The sequence below is a fragment of the Dermochelys coriacea genome, chromosome 11 (assembly GCF_009764565.3).
Source record: "Dermochelys coriacea isolate rDerCor1 chromosome 11, rDerCor1.pri.v4, whole genome shotgun sequence".
NCBI lineage: Eukaryota > Metazoa > Chordata > Testudines > Dermochelyidae > Dermochelys > Dermochelys coriacea.
The window spans coordinates 4,614,557-4,631,494 of NC_050078.2; the positions used below are offsets into that span (position 1 = coordinate 4,614,557).

Consider the following 16,938-nt stretch of genomic DNA (forward strand, 5'->3'; position numbering starts at 1 on the left):
GAGAATGGGCCTGGCTGCTATACAGATCTGTTTGGATTCAGCCCCCTTGGCCATTACTGCACCCTCTTTACAGAAATAACCCAGTTCTGAAGATCTCATCAACCTTGAGGTATTTTCCGTTTCTGGGGTGGCGTGGGATCTGGAACGTCCCATGGGCATATGCAATGAGGGTCGAAGGCTGTAAAATGCAGCCACTTATACAGTAACAACAGCTGTGTAGGAATCTGAGAGCACTGGGCTGATTGAGAAACATCTATTAACACTGAGCATGAGGTAGAGGAAACACTTTCCTTTCACTCCCAGAATTGGGGTGAACAATTTTTCCAAAGGCTAAAGTGGCACACACTCAGGAGCCCCACCTCCTGCTCCTCCTCTTCCCCCTAAGGTTTCACCCCTTGGGTGGAGCATGGGGAGCCTGAGCCACTATGGGGAGCCCCAGACCCTTTACCTTCCCTGGGTGGGAGGCCAGGGAGGCCAAAAGCAGCCCCCAGCCCCTGTCCCCACCCCCCAGGGTATGCTGCCCAGCGCAGGTGGAGGGTCTGGGGCTCCCCACTGCAATCCAGCTCAGAGGCGCCAGAACTGGGAGGGACGGGAGGGGCCATAGCCCTCCCACTTTTTGAAAATGGATGGGCCGGACCCCACCCCCTACCCCTCCTCTTCCCTCCGAGGCCCACCTCCCCGGCCAGGCTAGCGTGGAGCCCAACTAGGCAGCCCAGGCAGTTATGGGGAGCCACGCAGATCCTCTATCTCCACATGGTGCAGGGGGGCTAAGAGCAGCCCCCAACCCATGTCCCCGTCCCCCAGGCTTCCCGCCTGGCCCAGGGCAGGTGGAGGTGGCGGGTCTGAGACTCTGCGCCGGCTCTCCCCGACCCAGTTCCGGCATGGGGAGGGCCTCAGAGCCGCAGCCGGGCCATGCTAAGAGCCGTGCGGTCAGCTGTGGGGAGCCGCGAACCCTCCACCTGCCCTGGACAGAGGGACTGGGGGGTGGGGACACAGGCCGGGGGCTGCTCTTGGCAGGCCCCCCCGCACCGCGGGCAAGTGGAGGATCCACCACGGCTCTGCACAGCTGCCCGCACGGCTCTTAGCTTGGCCTAGCTCAGAGGCCTTCCCCACACCACAGCCAGGTCAGGGAGAGCCGCCCAAGCAACTGTGGTGAGCCTGGATCCCTCCACCTGCCCTGGGCGGGGAGCCCGGGCACAGGCAAGGGGTTGCTTTCAATCCTCACCCCAGGCAGAAAGAGGAGGGGCAGGGCCTTGGAGGGGCAGGATCTCGGGGGTCGAGGGCCCCTGCCCCCCCCCGCTTTTGGGAAGGCTCTGATGCCCTTGGTCCGGCTCCCTGGATGGCTCTTACCATAGCCAAGTTCTGGCTTCCAGCCTGGCTAGCAGGTGGGGCCTTGTGGCTAGGGGGGCTAAGGCCCAGCTTAGCCCCCCATCCCCAGGGAAGAGACTGGCACCGCCCGTGAGCCGTGGGCAGGCAATCCAAAACAAATACTGTCCCTGAGTCATTCAGCCACGGCCCAGGACTTGAACTTTGCATTTTGGGACTGTCCTGCCCAATTCAGGATGGGTGGTCACCCTGCCCAGAAAAGCCCTTGCTTGCGGGAACCCAAAGTTTGCTAGACTAGAGACTGCCCTGGCATCTTGACAAAAGACTGAAGGCTACACCTGCTAGCCATGGGGGAACATATAATGCCCACACCCAGCGACAGGTCATACACAGTTGGACCTGGCCATCTCTTTGAGGCACTGCATGTGCTGGGTTGTGGGCCTTGCAGCCAGAGACCCAGTCTCCTGCATTCTGCCAGCTGCAGGAGAGGGGACCCTGCTTCCAAAGAAGGGGTGGAGGTAATGAGTTCAGTCCTGCTGTGTGCATGTATGGAGGGAGGGAGGTGAGTGACGGAGCCTGTGTCCCAACCTTGGCTGCAAGAGATGGGGAGAAATCCAGGAAACCCCCGCCCCCCGCCCCAAAGGTTCACATTTATACCAGTCCAGAGCTCCCAACACAAAGCAGATCATACTGCACACCATATGGTGCTAGAGTTCTCACTGCAGGACCCCCACGACCCAGAGCTCCTGAAGCCGCAGGTGTGAACTGGCCCTGCACACCTCCAGAGCATCTGCCTGCACTTCCTTGGCAGAGGGACAGGATCAATGATGCTTGACTTGAGCAGCAACAACAAGCCACTCCAGGGGAACAGTAGGGGGATCAGCAGACCCCCACTCTGGGCTGCCTGAGGCTGCACCTCCATATCTAGGATGGAGAGCAGCTGCAGGTGCTGCCAGGACCCCATGGCACCCCTGCCCTAGGCGGGGATTTGCCTCCAGCTGCTCAATTACTCAGATGCAGGAAGGGCTCGAATCACCACTTCTGGATTTTGAACGGGGCAGCAAGGTGGGCGAACGCCCATAGGAGCTTCTGTGCCGCTCCTTCCCCCTCACTCTCCAGCCGCCATCCCATAGGCTGGCTGGTGGGAGCTCATCGGCAAGGAAAGCATTTGCCTCTTCTGCTCGGTCCCTCATCTCCTGCATCCAGCCACTGCTGGGGGAGACAGAGCCTCGGGGGGAGGGGGCTGCAGCATCTTGCCTACCCTAGCTCAGCACCACCTCTCCTGGGCTCACCCCACTCCGGACACCATGGCGGGCCCTACCACTGAGCCCACAATTCCTTTGCCCAGTGGGCTCTCCTCCTTCAATCCACCCCCTGAACTTGAGTCCCCCGCCCAAAGGCTCGGGTGGTTTGGCTCTGAGACGTTGACTTTGTATCTCCGTGTTTGCAAATTTGCAAAGAGACTGGGAATGACCCAGGACTGGGCTCCTCATTCAGGTCCGTCTCCCTCAGTGGGGCAAGAGGCTGGGGAGTTTGTGTGCGTGGAGTGGCTGTGTTATAGGCTGAGATACTTGGAGGCTAAAATTGGTGTAGCTCTGGAGCAGTGATGTGCGAAACTGAGCAGCTGTTGGGTCTTTGTATTATGCAACTAACAGGCAAGATTTGTGCCCATTTCCCATGTGCGGGGACAGCGCCAATCCCTGATGTAATTTTGCTATGGTGTGATGCATTCGTGCACAGTGTATGCAGAGAGCAAGACAATCACAAGAGAGAGACACAAAGGTGTCTTTACGGGGACACTAGATGAGGTGAAGAGAGAGGGGTACAGGATGACTGAACACCATAACAGAAGGCAACCCAACTAATGGAAAAGCGCAAGGAAGGGCCAGCGAGGGACCAGGCCTGGAAGTGAAGCACATGGGAATGGAAGAGAGGTGAAGGAGTGGGTGGTTATCAGCTCAAGGAGAGGACAGACCAAGTTTCAGACACAGTAGCTAAGGCCAGGAAGGCAGTTTCAAGGTGGATGCCTGCAGAGATGGCATCAGAGGGTCGCTGTACCTTCGTCTGGGTGTGCTGCCGTGCCTCAGTTTCCCTTTGGTTGGTCAAGCAAACACAACACAACAGGTCGGTCATGAAAATCCCCCTTTATGGGGCCAGGCTTATTAATAGAAATCAACAAAGCTTTCATCTGCATTTGGGCCCCTCTCACGTCCTTACGGGTCTTTCCCCAGGAGTTCATGGTCAATCACATATCAGGGCTTCCCCATTGCTTCCTTGGAAGACCTCCTGCTGGTCTTGTTCCTGGACTCACCACGGTCCACTTGGCTGTTTCCAAGCTGCTCAGAGTGGAGTCTGGACCCCTGCTCCTTCCTCAGGCAGTTACCCTGCAGGCAGTCTGTATGCCAGGTCTCTCCCAGACTGAGTCAAGAGCTGTGTCTCCTACACTCCCAAGCCAGTCATGAGCCTCCTCTCAGACACATGCTGGCAACTAAAATTCCCACAACCGTGCCTAAGGGGCTAAGACTTGGCACCAGGCCCACCCTGTTCCGTGACACGGTCCTATGCCCTGGAGTCAGAGATTAGTCTGGACTGCTCAGTGACTCCAGACCATGGGATTGATGAAAGCCAGAAGAGGCTGACCTTCAGAAGTCAAAAAGGGACGCAGTTAAGGCATGAACCAGGGGATAACAGAGGAGGGGTCGAAGTCAGGATGAATCCAGGCAACGATGCACAGCTGCAGCTGCCAAACAAGACGGAGCTACAAGGAAAGAAGAAAGTCCGAGTGCAAATGCCAAGACTTTCTGGCTTTGGGAGGGAAGCTGAGGTCAAGGTGGAGAGTGACAGGGAATCCCAGATTGCTTTGCTCAGAAGAACTTAAATAGTAAGAAATTAACAATGGGGGCTAAGAGGTGCAGAGTCAGGCCAAGCAGCAAATAGGACATCGTGGGATCCGAGTGTGAGGCAGGAGAGGTTACAGAGTTAGGTGGCAGTTGCAAGGAAGCAGAAGCTGTGGTACCATTTAGACACCTCCGTGCCAGGGAAATACCAAGCAAAGCCACTACAAGGGAAGAGAGAGAGAGAGAGAGAGAGAGAGAGAGAGAGACACACACACACACACACACATACTCTCCATTGCAATTGTCATGTTTGGCACTCTAAGATCTGAATGGCCCAGGGCCCTAGAACTCCCCTCTTCAGCCATGGCGCTGGTCCCTTGAGGTCAGAGTTAGGGCAGTTTAGGGGCATGTGGATAAAGGGCTGCACATGACAGAGCACTAAAGTCACTTTTCCACGACGGCAGTGAAGTCAGTGCGGCTGGCTGCTTGTCCCGTATTGGGCAGGTGTTTGCTCTACCACCTGCAATTCATGTAAGGTGGGGTGAAGCTCCTTCTTGCCAAGTCTCATTGGTCAGCACTCAGTCTCCTTTCCAAAGGCTCCTTGTCAGCAGCCCTGCTTCTCCCTGCTGGGTCAGTGGGACTGGGCCAGAGCTCTGGTCCCATTCCTCAGCCCACACTGAAAACTTATCCTCCGCATTCAAAAACAGCACGCAGGAGCCTGGACCAGGCCCCACCTCGTACAGTGCTGGTTATTTAGCTCTGCTGGGATTGTTTGCTCATAAGGACACCCATGGGCTGCTCCGTGCGTGGCGTTACAGCCTTGCAGCTACTCTCCTGGCTGCGCTTCCCCGCTGCTGTCTGATACGCAATTCCCAGCATATGGCTGTCCACCATCAGGCCTCAAGGTTGCAGTTGCTCCTGTCCCCTTTTCATTGCAGGAAATGGCTGGCGGGACGTGCATGGCAGCAGTCCCACCTTCTCCACCCCCTCCAAGCCCCCTGTGTGCTGGGATGCACAGAACAGGAGAAGGGCCTCTGTGCACAGGGCACGTACCCTGGGCGAGGCCCTCCCAGCTCAGGCTGCGGATGAAAGCAAGATTTGCACCTCGGGGATCTGTTCCTGGGACAGAAATAACACACCTGCGAACTTCTCATGGTCTTTCAGTGCTTAGAGAGTGGAGCTACCAGGATCTTAATCTCCCGGTCCCCGTAAGGCCCTCTCTGAGCCGGAGAAGCTTAAAGATTCATTCAAGTCCCTGCAGATGCACAGCCCCAAACTTTGCGGCAGCAAGAGATGGTATAACGGAGGCACGAGCCAGGCCGACTCCACTCTGTTACATCTGCCAGGCTCAGAACATGCGCCTGTGTCCCAGACGTCCACGCAAGCAGTCAGATAACAGGGATGCAGGTTGCGGGAGTGGAGACAAACAATCTGGAGCACCATCAGTTGCTCTGCTTTGTCATTGTCCAAACTCCGCAGACATGTCTGGGAGCGAGGAGGAGCTAGGCAAAAAGTAACCTCCCTCCCCAGGATTGATCGATTTCCCCTGGGGGGGGTGCGGAAAGGCTGCCTGGATGGAGCACTACCAGGTGCTTCCCCTGATGCTAACGGGAGATCTGCAGATAAAAATGCCCCATTTGAAAAGTCAAGGAGAAGAGTCAAACAAACCCTGTGCCAGCGAGGGAGATTCAGGCCGTGTCCTCTGCATGCAGCCCCATAGTGCCTGGGCTTAGTCAGCATATATGATCCCCCACCAGCAGGGCCTAGGCAGCATGTATGACCACCCTCGCCCCACCAGCAGTGCCCTCCCAGGGCATATCCCAGCCTGATGGATTTGCCATCACCCATGCCAGGCTCATCCCTCCATTGGTGTCATGGGATTTCCTCCAGCAATGAATCTGGGCCCATTCCATTCATTACCCCTCTCGGCCATGTTCCGGTGGAGAACGGGAGCTAGTTTAACTCATCACATACATTGCTCTCCACTTTCCCTCGGGGGATCGGGGAATGGTAAAGAAAAATGGGGTGTCAAAGTGGGATGCGAGAGAAACTAACCATTTGAGCACAGTGGCAGATCGTGTTGTCCTCCCATCCCTGTTTGGGGAGTGGGGGGAAGGAGGAGAAACCGTGGTCCTCTGTGAGTATCTGGCTTGTGCACCTTCTTGGCTGTTGATGGAAGTGAAAAACCCTGGCTCGTGGATGTCGGTAACATGATTATCGTGGCTGTAATAAGGCTGAAAACCTGAGGGAAACCGATTAGCTTGTCTGTGAATGAGAGATAAGTATTCCCTTGTGGTCAATGGAGAACAAAGTGAGCCGATCGATTGTTGATGAACAGGGAGCTTAAGTTTTGATTGTTTTTAAGGAGCTGGGCTCGATTTCTCCTCTTCTCCTGGCCTTTTGTGGAGCGTCCCCCTTTGCATCACCGCTGACGTCACCCGTAATCAAAGCTGTCAGCTTTAGGCAATAAGCCTGTCGCATCCAGAGGAAGAGCAGCCTTTGCCTTCCAAGGCAGCCCTCAAAGTTGCTGCTTGCTGCCGCTAATTCCTTAACCTTTTGCCTGCCAGGTTTCCAGGAATTCAACCACGACAGAAATCCCTGGGCCGGTGGCTTTTCATTTCCAGTGGAACAATGGTTACTCTGTGCAATTGTAACGCCGACAGACCCTAGTCGTCAGCACACAGGATCGAACCGAGGCCCTCTGAAGCTTGGTGCATGAGCCTCTACCACATGAGCTAAAAGCCAACTGACTGTTAGCTAAGGCTGTAGTGCAAACTATAATCTCTCTCTCTCTCTTTATATATATATAATCTCTCTCTCTTCGTCATTACCCAACTGCCAAGCCCCCTACTCCTGTGTTTGCTTGTATTTGTCTTTCATGGGGGATCAATAACCATGATGCTGGCATTCAGCAGTAATTAGAGCCTGCTCGTTTGCCATCACTGCAGCGACAGGGAGAGGGTGGCTGCTAGCAATGCTGGGCCGGGGCCCTGTTTTCATCACCCCTGTATTGAACCAAGTGACCCATGAGGCCTGTGCTGAGACTTGCGAGTGTCCCTCACTGTAAATGGCCCCAATCACAATCTCCTGCGTTGTGCCCCCACAACCCTGTTGTTTTCAAGGAGGCTGCCCCAGTCTAGCTGGGAGGAGAATTTGACCCGCTGCATTTAGCTTCTGCCCCAGTCCTGCTCTCAAAGGGAAGTGGGGTGAGATGCACTCCCTGCTCCAGGGCCGTTGACCTGCATCCTTATCTGTTAATGGGAAGGTGACCCAGACACAAATGGTGACTGTCCAGTACTTTGTTAAGTGAAGTGATGCTACTGAGATGAGCACCTAGCGCACAGACTCGTAGCGAGGCTTCTGCATAACCTGGACTTCTGAGGTCCTGCTTCTTACTGCCTATCTAGCCTGTCTATCCTAGGGCCCCACAGGGTCTTCACCCAGCACCACTGATATCTCCCATGGAACGCACATGGCCAGTTAGCTAGCGATCTCCACCAGGGCTTGCGGCTACCGGCGTTTCCTTGTCCCGTTTGCGGCTCCAATGGCCTCGCTAGGGGGCTGCTGAGGGCAAAGGAGCTTCAAAGGAGCAGCCTTCAGTGAACTTCTCTTTGCCTCCTGTCCACATGGCAGGACAGAGAAGTGGCTTGGGGCAATCCTAGGCAGTGATTCCAGCAGGGCACCCTGGCCTTGTTTTCATAGATACACTCATTTGTTTGGCTCTCCAGTCCACGCACAGACACGCAGCTGGGATTCGAGAGAGCTGGGTTCTGTTCCTGTGTGACTTTGAGCCTGTTACCACCCCTCTCTGTGCCTCAGTTTCCCCATCTGCAAAAACAGGAACAACAATGCCCCCTGCATCATGAGCATGAATGTAGTGCAAAGGGCCATAGGCATAGCTGGACATCACATTTCCTTTGGCGTTTTATGGCTTCTCCTCCATCACCCCTAGCCAATCTCTGATTCCCCCCGACCCTATTTTCTTCCCAGTTTATGGACAACCATATCTCCAAGGTAGGTGCTCAGATGGAACCGTGGTGGGCACAGTAAGAACTCAAACAGCATGTGCTCTTTGGAGTCGGGATGGTCATTTTTGTTGTGTGCCAAGACCTTAGCTTGGGGAGGGGCAATCCTTGATTAGCACCTTTGTGCACGACAATGAATGGTCATGTTGGCAACTGCAATGCATATTGGTGCACAGCGTTTTTAACGTACGCAGCCTCTGCTGGCTGGCAAAACATTATACGGTAGGTCCTACGTAAACTGCAACTGTTCTTGGTCTCTGCCTGCATTTTCTCAGTGACAGAGTGGTTAAATTTTGAAACATGAAATATGTATTATATAGCAGAATTCTGGGAACGAAATTCCCCAGCAGTTCCTACTGATTCTCGTGTCAGTACAATGTTGTCCATAGATCCCTTCAAAAGCCATAGACCTGTGTCCCAGGCTCCAGTTTAGAACTGTTCTAGGTTCTCAGTATATCCACATACAAACAGCCTGCCGTGGCCCGGAACACCACAGGGCAGGTATGGCTGCAGAGTTCCTGCCGTGTAGGCCACGGGGTCTCTCTCCTGTGTATATGTGGAGTTTCACAGCTGGAAAAGGCACCAGTCTGCAGCGCACCTGAACACTGCCACCTCGTCTATGCCAGGAAAGCACCTCTTCAATGCCTCCCCCCTACAGAAAGGATGTGAACAAATTGGAGAGAGTCCAGTGGAGGGCAACAAAAATGATCAGGGGGTTTGTGGGCACATGACTTATGAGGAGAGGCTATGGGAACTGGGCTTGTTTAATCTGCAGAAGAGAAGCATGGAGGGGGGATTTGATAGCAGCCTTCAACTACCTGAAGGGGGGTTCCAAAGAGGATGGAGCTTGGCTGTTCTCAGTGGTGGCAGATGACAGAACAAGGAGCAATGGTCTTAAGTTACAGTGGCGGAGGTGAGGTTGGATATTAGGAAACACTATTTCACTAGGAGGGTGGTGAAGCACTGGAATGGGTTACCTAGGGAGATGGTGGGATCTCCATCCTTAGAGATTTTTAAGGCCCAGCTTGACAAAGCCCTGGCTGGGATGATTTAGTTGGGGTTGGTCCTGCTTTGAGCAAGGGGTTGGACTAGCCGACCTCCTAAGGTCCCTTCCAACCCTAATCTTCTATGATTCTACGCTGTCGGCATGTCATTCAGCCTCCTTAGGTCTGCCTGGTCTCCTCTCCACTAAGTCCCAAACCCTTGGCTGGCCAGTCATGTAGCACAAAAGGCAGTGCATGGGCAAAGGCAGGATTTCATGGCCATTTATGTAGCTGTACAGTTACGCAGATAAGAGGTGGAGGGGCTTCAGTAGGTGGTGCTCTTCTCTTGAAGGTTATACGGATCAATGGTCTTCACAGTATGGAACTGGGGATGGTGGGCCATATGCTCAAAATGTCTATTTAACTTGCATGTGCAATTTCTTTGGCTGGCTGGGCAAATGTGGGATTGGTGCATGCAGGTTAGCCATCCAGTTTGGAGGGCTAATCTTTTTGTAAGACTCGCCCACTCAGTGTGGGGCACTGTCCCCCTTTGGGTTGGGCAGGAGTGGGGCACACCAAGGTAGATCAACCTGCTATGGGCATGGCTGACAGAGTTTGTTAGCTCAAGCAGCAGATACTCATGTGTTGAGATCCCAGGTTCAATCATTGCTGCCCACGCCCCACCAAGGGGTGTGGTGTCGTATTTGCAATACAGTAATGGAGGCCGGTTTCTTGCACCTCTCTAGAACCTTTCATCCACAGATCGGAAATGGACGTAGCTTAGCCTTGCCATGCCCCACTTAGGGAATCCCTTCACCCACTACTAAATGCAGCCACATCTGGAGTAACACACATCTGCTCTTCACCAGCAACACAAGTGTCTGACAGCAGGTGAAGTGTGTTTCCTCCAGCTGAACATCTGGGGGACTCTCAAGTCAGCAGATGTCCTCTCCTGAGTTGGAGTGAGGCCAGGACAGGATAAGACTACGCCTGTACTGATCTAAAAAGCATTACCTGATCTTTAGGTAACACAAGTGGGCTGAACTTGTAGCAGCTCATTGCGCCTAGCATCAGACCAAACCATTGGTTGGTATAACCTTCAAGAGAAGAGTGCCACCTACTGAAGCCCTCCACCTTTTACCCGCGTTTTTTCTTGATGATCTCCCATCCAAGTACTAATCCTGCCCCAACCTACTTAGCTGGAGAACTGTGCATTTGGCTCCTGTGGCCTAAGGGAAAAATTCTTGCCTCTCTCTGTTAAGGGACCCTGCAAGAAGCGGAGTGTATCCCTGCTTCTACCCTGGGACATGGCTGATTGACTCCGTATTTCCCCAAAAGACCCAGGGCTCTCATCACATTCTTATCCAATAAACTTCACTTTAATGAGAGAGAGAGAGAGATCAGGAGCTGAGACGTGACTGAAAGGGGAATGCAGTCAGTTTCTGGGCTGCTTTGTGCCCCCGGAGGCAGTGAAAGGAGGAGTGGCAGTTCTGGAGAGCAGAGGTGGAGAGGGATTATCGTGGGTGCATACAAATAGATATAGATAGAGATATAATCAGATAAACGTAGCTGGAGTGAGTCTCCTTGGGTCTCAAGCTGCTGAGCAGGGTAAATGGCAGCTTGGAACTCGGCCACACGTCCTGAGAGGCACCTGGGCATTAATTAAATGGCAATTCGGGGGGGTTCATCTGCCTCCCTGTCAAGGCACAATTAGGGAAAAGTCAGTGTTTGTGGATTAAAGTGGCGTGTGGGTTCAGGAGGCCTGGCCATAATCTCCTGTTAAACAACAAAGAGTGTTGCCAGCTCATGAGAGAGCAACCCAGCCTAGGGAGAAAATCACCTGAGCAGCTCAAGAGGGGAGTGGTGTTTAGGCCGGCTGATGAGCAGATCACGAGTTGTCCTTGGCTTCCATTTAATTAGCATACTTGCGGGGGGGTTGGTTTTGTTCAGCAGCCTAGTGTATGATATGACTAGACTAGCCATGGTTGTGTAGGTTAGGACTGAGGAGGGCTGGCAGAGCCATGTGTGGGCTCTGGACTGGAAGCGCTCTTCAGCAATCTTCTCTCTTGACTCGTTGCTATCAACCCCTCACTTTTATAAGCACTAAATCCTCATTATCTTAGAAGCTTCACCCCTTTGCTTGGCCCTCGGTCCCTGAGGATATTTGCCTTCACACCAACAGCTGCTCTGCAACTCAGCAGCGCTGGAGATCAGCAAACCACGGCCATTCATCCTGCCAACGATTTTTGTTGGCACGCTGCGGTAATCCATCACATACCAGGAAGTGTGCACCCGCTGCTTTTAATCCCAGCTGCCAGGGAGAATAATCAGAGGCATCCAGTCCATCTGATGGCATCTCTGCACAACTGTAGGTAATAAGAGAAGAAATCAATAGCCAATTAAACCTGATCCACAGCATTTGATTTTTCGGGGTGTGATGGGAACAGTAATTAATGGAGTTTCCTTGAGACAGTCACAATTCAAGGTTTCCTGTCAAGGCTAATGTGGTTTCATTTTAACTGTTTCTGCTGCAATGTACGGTCTGTGGAGGTGCAGGGCTGGAGGAGCCTTTTTGTGTGTGGTGAGCGTGGTGGCCTGCCCCGCCGATGGCCTGGTTAGATGGAGGTGGAAAGCTCCCAGATATTGCATGCATAGGACACAAATACCTTCAGGAGCAAAGCTGGGAAGAGTCACTTTGGAAGTAGGGCCCATGGGAATCATTTAAGGAGAGGTGCCAAACATGTGCATTGCCCCCCCGCCATGGCAGACCAGTGGTTTTTGGGGAGCGGGGGTAATGAGGCTGGGATACTCAATGGGAGTTGGGCATTGTAAAGAAGTTAGCTGGGGCTTGTTCCTCTCCGGGGCGGTGGGGAGCCACACCGCCTCACTACACATGGTTGATGTCTTGGGGGAATTAGTCCGGCTGCGGGAGTCTCCCTCGGTGGCCCTTGTGGCAACTGCAATAAGGACAGTAAGCCTGGGCCCTAGGTCAGAGCAGGGGCAACAAGGAGTCAGGCGCTTAGGCAGGGGCTGAGCAGTAGCAATATACACAGTAGCAATAGGTCCAGGCCCCAAAGGGCCTGGGAGAGGAGGAGATGGCCAGCCGCGAGGTGGGTGGCAGGGGGGACGCAGGCCCTCCCACTCCACTGCGTCCCAGCCCAGGGCCCTAGCAGCGGCGGAAGACCCGCTGCTGCGTCAGTGGGGATCCCGGCTGCAGCACACTGACAAGGGCTCTGGCCATGCTGCAGCCGGACTAGAGTCGGCTGCCCCCCGGGCTACTTCCAGACTCCCCCTCGGGTGGTACCTGGGTCACGGTGGTGTCCTCCGGGGGGTCCAGCACCATGGGTTCCTCAGGGTAGCAGGCGCGGGGCAGACCCCGGCAACTCCTCCAGGTAGTGGGCGCGGGGCAGACCCCGGCAACTCCTCCGGTTGGCGGGCACAGGACAGGTCGAAGGCGTCTGGCCTCGCCGGTGGCTGTCTTCCAAGTGAGTTTTGAGGTCGAGCCTTTATACTTCGGGGTGCCGCCTGACCCTCACTGGCTCTGCCCACTCTGGTGCCCAGAGGGGCTTGTCTCTCTCCGGGGTGGCGGGGAGCCACACCGCCTCACTACAGACATCAACTTCTCTTAGGCCCCATTGCAAATTGCAGCCTATTGCTCAAGATGGATCTCCCAACTAACAGGTCCAAAATAGAGCTGTCAGGCAGGGAGAGAGAATAGGCCCCACTAGGCTGAGGCACTCAGATTGTGTGTGCATGGGACGGGGATCTATAACTGCAAGGAGATGTTGGTGTGTAGATCACCTTTAAATGGGGAGGCATTTCCCTGCCCATTGCCTAGGCAGCTGTGAAGCAGGTATCAGCTTGTGTTTCAGCTCGGCAGCAGAACGTTGGAGTGAAGCGCACACACGGCGCTCTCCCTCTCTCAGAAATGTTACATTAGTTCTTTCTCTCTTTGTTGCTTTCCTTAATGTGAAATAAGTTCTCTAAGCTGAGACATACATGCTTGGGTCTTTGTGTCTGGAAAACACAACTGTGGGGAAGTGAGACAGTACTCCTGTAGCTACCCCACCCCATGCCCCATCTCAAGGGAGATGGGGGGAGGCTAAGTGTTCGGGGGGGTTTTTTAATGAGGAACCTCCATCTCGGCCATCTCTTCCTCATGCCGTGGAAGCATACTGCAGCTCAAGGGCTGGAGTAACCCACCAGGATCCTTGTTGGGAGGAAGGGCACGAGTGGAGGAAGCTCTGGGCTGCTTGGAAGTGGAGCTTGAAGGGAGGTGGGTGTCTTGTGTATGAGTTCCTGACCTTCTGAGCAATTCACCACTGCCTTTTTCTGATTTCCTTCCGCAGCCCTCACGCAAACACGAGGGCCCAGCCACACACCCATCCCCTCTCCCCCCGCTCCAATGCACATCCTGTTTAGCCGCTGGCTGGGGCTAGCACCCCCTTTATGGTTGCAGAGACTAGGTCCTGGCCCTTGTCACCAGACCAGGCAGCTGGAATAAAGATGAAAAGTTGGAGTCCTTTCTTGTGCTGTGGCAGAGGCCACGATCCCTGTTTTGTGTTATGCCCAGTTGGGACATCCATCAGGGACACCTGTACAATCTCTGGGGTGGGTGGGAAAACCGGAGCAACCACCTGCCAGGTCAGGTCTCCAGCTCCTAAGCCGTTGGGCCGCGTCTCCCTTTAAAAACCACTCATTCGCCCTCTGTGTGTTGCTGTACAGCTCAGGAAGCCAAGTGGCAGTCACACGCTCACACCGACTGGCTGCATGGCAGGCAACCAGGAACATGCGAGGCATCCAGTACTGAGGAATGCAGCCCCGCCGCTTCTGAAGCGATGGGACTGTTTTCATCTAATACTGTGTTGATTGTTCAATCAGGGATTGGAGCAGACAGGCCGCTGGGTATTCCCCAGCAGGCATTTCTGAATTTGATGGCTAGCAGTTTGGCAGCTCTCCACAGGGCATGTACAGAGCCAGTCAACCGAGATGGGCCTGAACTGCCAAGTTTGGATCCACTTCTGAACTCTCTATGTTGAGTTTGCTGTTGGGCCCATCACTACTAATAAATTCAGAACGCCCAGCTATTTTATTCAAAAGGGTTCACTTTTCTATACATTACCTTCAAGAATGCTTGATAATTTTCCTCTTCATACAAAGCCTCTGTGCAAAAGGACCCCATAGGTCTGTTTGGTTGCAAATAACATGTGGTGTTCTCCGCTCCAATGAGTCCGTTTATTAGTATTTAATGAGGGGGAAATAAATGATGTTCTCTGAAAACATCCCAATGGCCTATGTTGTGCTCCAGAGGGGGATAGAAAATGATCCCGCGTTCTTGCCCTTCCACTAAATACTACATTGGAATAAAGTGCATGGTGGGACTGTGCCCCGCTGCCCTCTAGGGTTAGAATCAGAAATGTTCATCTGTGTGTCATAGGTCCTATACTGCTAATAGCAAATAGAGATTACCCTTTAGCTCAGATGGGGAGGTACTCTCCTGTACTCTCAATATAAATGATACCATAGTGCAAATAGTAAGGCCAGAACTACTCTTCAGACCATCCACTCCAAGCACCTGCATTATGCCAGGCTGCTTTTCCCAGCTGCATGCCTGCCCACTTGTCCTTGCTGTTGCAAAGGTTTTCCCTTTGTCCAGTCCAAACCTTTCTGAGTTGAACCTGCAGTGCTTGTAGGTATGTCTGAGCCTTCTGCTGGTGGGTTGGGTTTCTGCCAGATGCTGCACCAGAACAGAACTCGTGTTAATCCTGAGGTGGTTTTAATTGGTACTTGTGGGGGTCTGGTAAGGAGTAGGAGGTGGATCAGTGCTGCTAGGTGAACTCACCAGATCATCCTAACTCCATCCAGGAGCCCTGTCTTCCATGCGAGTCCTGTCCTGCCTCCCACTCCTTCTGGGTCCTGATCCCTGCCAGGTGGCCATAGGGCTGGGGGTGGAGGACAGCTGCAGCGGCCAGGGGAGGGACAGCATGGTCGTGGCAGGAAGAATCCACTCCCTGCTCAAAGACCAAGGGAGCAGAGACTCACCTCCAACTGTAACGTGGAGGGCCCAGGCTGCTGTTGGTGCTATCGTTCCTGCTCGCTGCTAGGAGAGGAGCCTGCGCCACAGGCAAGAGGGGAGAGAGACAGGAGCCAAGTGAATTCAGCTCTCATCCCTCATCATAGATTCCTAGACGGGACCTATTCATCCTTTGGACACTATTCGTGAGTCCCTTATCTGTGGTGGTGATCTGTCACAGGTGGGTCCTAGCAATTAGTATGGCCAATGTTCAAACCAGGATCCGCAGAGTCTGTAGGTAGGAGTACCACTGGCTGCTGAGGGATTCATGGGAATGGGTCCAGATTTGCTAAATTAATCTCATCTGGAATTGCCCATCAAGACATCAGTCATCTTTCTGCAGTGACCACATTGGCACCACCAGCAGCCTAGGTCCTCTGCTTCTAATGGCAGAGGCATGTGGCTTGTGGTGTTTGCAGGACACAGGGAGAGAAGCCACCTGATTAATTAGAAATGCCAGGGCTCCTGTATCCAACATACTAGCCATCACGGCACCCTTTTGGAATGAGAAATGCTGCCCTCCGCAAGCAGTTCATTGAGAGCCAGAGTGTATTAGCAGGAGTGTTGAATGTAAGGCATTTTACTCGGCCCTGGTGAGGCCTCACATGGAGTACGATGTCCAATTCTGAGTATCACACTTTAGGAAAGATGTGGACAAATTGGAGAGAGTCCAGAGGAGAGCAAATAAAAAATGGTAAAAGGTTAAAAAATACCTGACCTATGAGGAAAGGTTGAAAACCCTGGGTATGTTTATGTAACCCACACACCTTCTGGGTGTGGTTTTCTGTCCCATCTGGAGGCACCAAGACCACTTAGACAGTGAGATAAAAAAATGAATCTGCTCTACAGTGTTAGCTAAGAGCTAGCTGGCTTTTAGCTTATGTAGTAGAGGCTCGTGCACTAAGCTCCAGCGGTCCCCAGTTTGATCCCGGCCGCTGACGACCGGGATCTGTCAGTGTTACATTTAGTCTTGAGAAAAGAAGACAGAGGGAACCTGATAACAGTTTTCAAATATGTTAAGGACTGTTATAATGAGGATGGTGATCAATTGTTCTCCTTGTCTACTGAAGCTAGGACAAGAAATAATCAGCTTTAATCTGCAGCAAGGGAGCTTTAGGTTAGATATCAAGGAAAATTTTGTACCTATAAGAATAGTTAAGCTCTGGAATAGGCTTCCAAGGGAGGTTGTGGACTCCTCGGCATTGGAGGTTTTTAAGAACTGGTAGGACTAACACCAGTCAAGATGGTCTAGGATGGTTTATTTAATCCTGCCTCAGTGCAGGGGGCTGGACTAGACGACCTCTTGAGGTCCCTTCTAGCCCTACAATTCTATAAACTAGGTAATGAAGCTCAGGGGATTCTGCGCAGGGAGTTGTCATTGCTCGCTGGATCAAGAGAAGCTTTCCTAGCCAAAGAACTGGGCATTGAGTAAAGTAGAGAGAGATACTACATTCTGTGCAGTTCTGGCTTTCTTCAAACTGGTCTAATTGCAGCTGAAGGATCTAGGCTCAGGTCTGCCCATCTCTTCTTCTTAACATACGCACAACGTGCCACAGGTGGCACGTGACCAGGATTCATCACTGAATTTGGTCCATTGGATGGATCATTCGCTTCCACGGGCCAGGCCAGGTACCAGCAGGGAGTGCGACAAGCATGCTCGTCTGTGCCCACCATTTCCGCCCACTAATGCATGA

At 53.2% G+C, this 16,938-nt stretch overlaps 1 protein-coding gene across 1 annotated transcript in view; it reads left to right on the plus strand.

Moving 5' to 3' along the window:
- MARCHF4 (membrane associated ring-CH-type finger 4) overlaps positions 1-16,938 on the plus strand; it is a 162,917-nt gene that overhangs the window by 128,030 nt on the left and 17,949 nt on the right. The window lies entirely within an intron of this gene.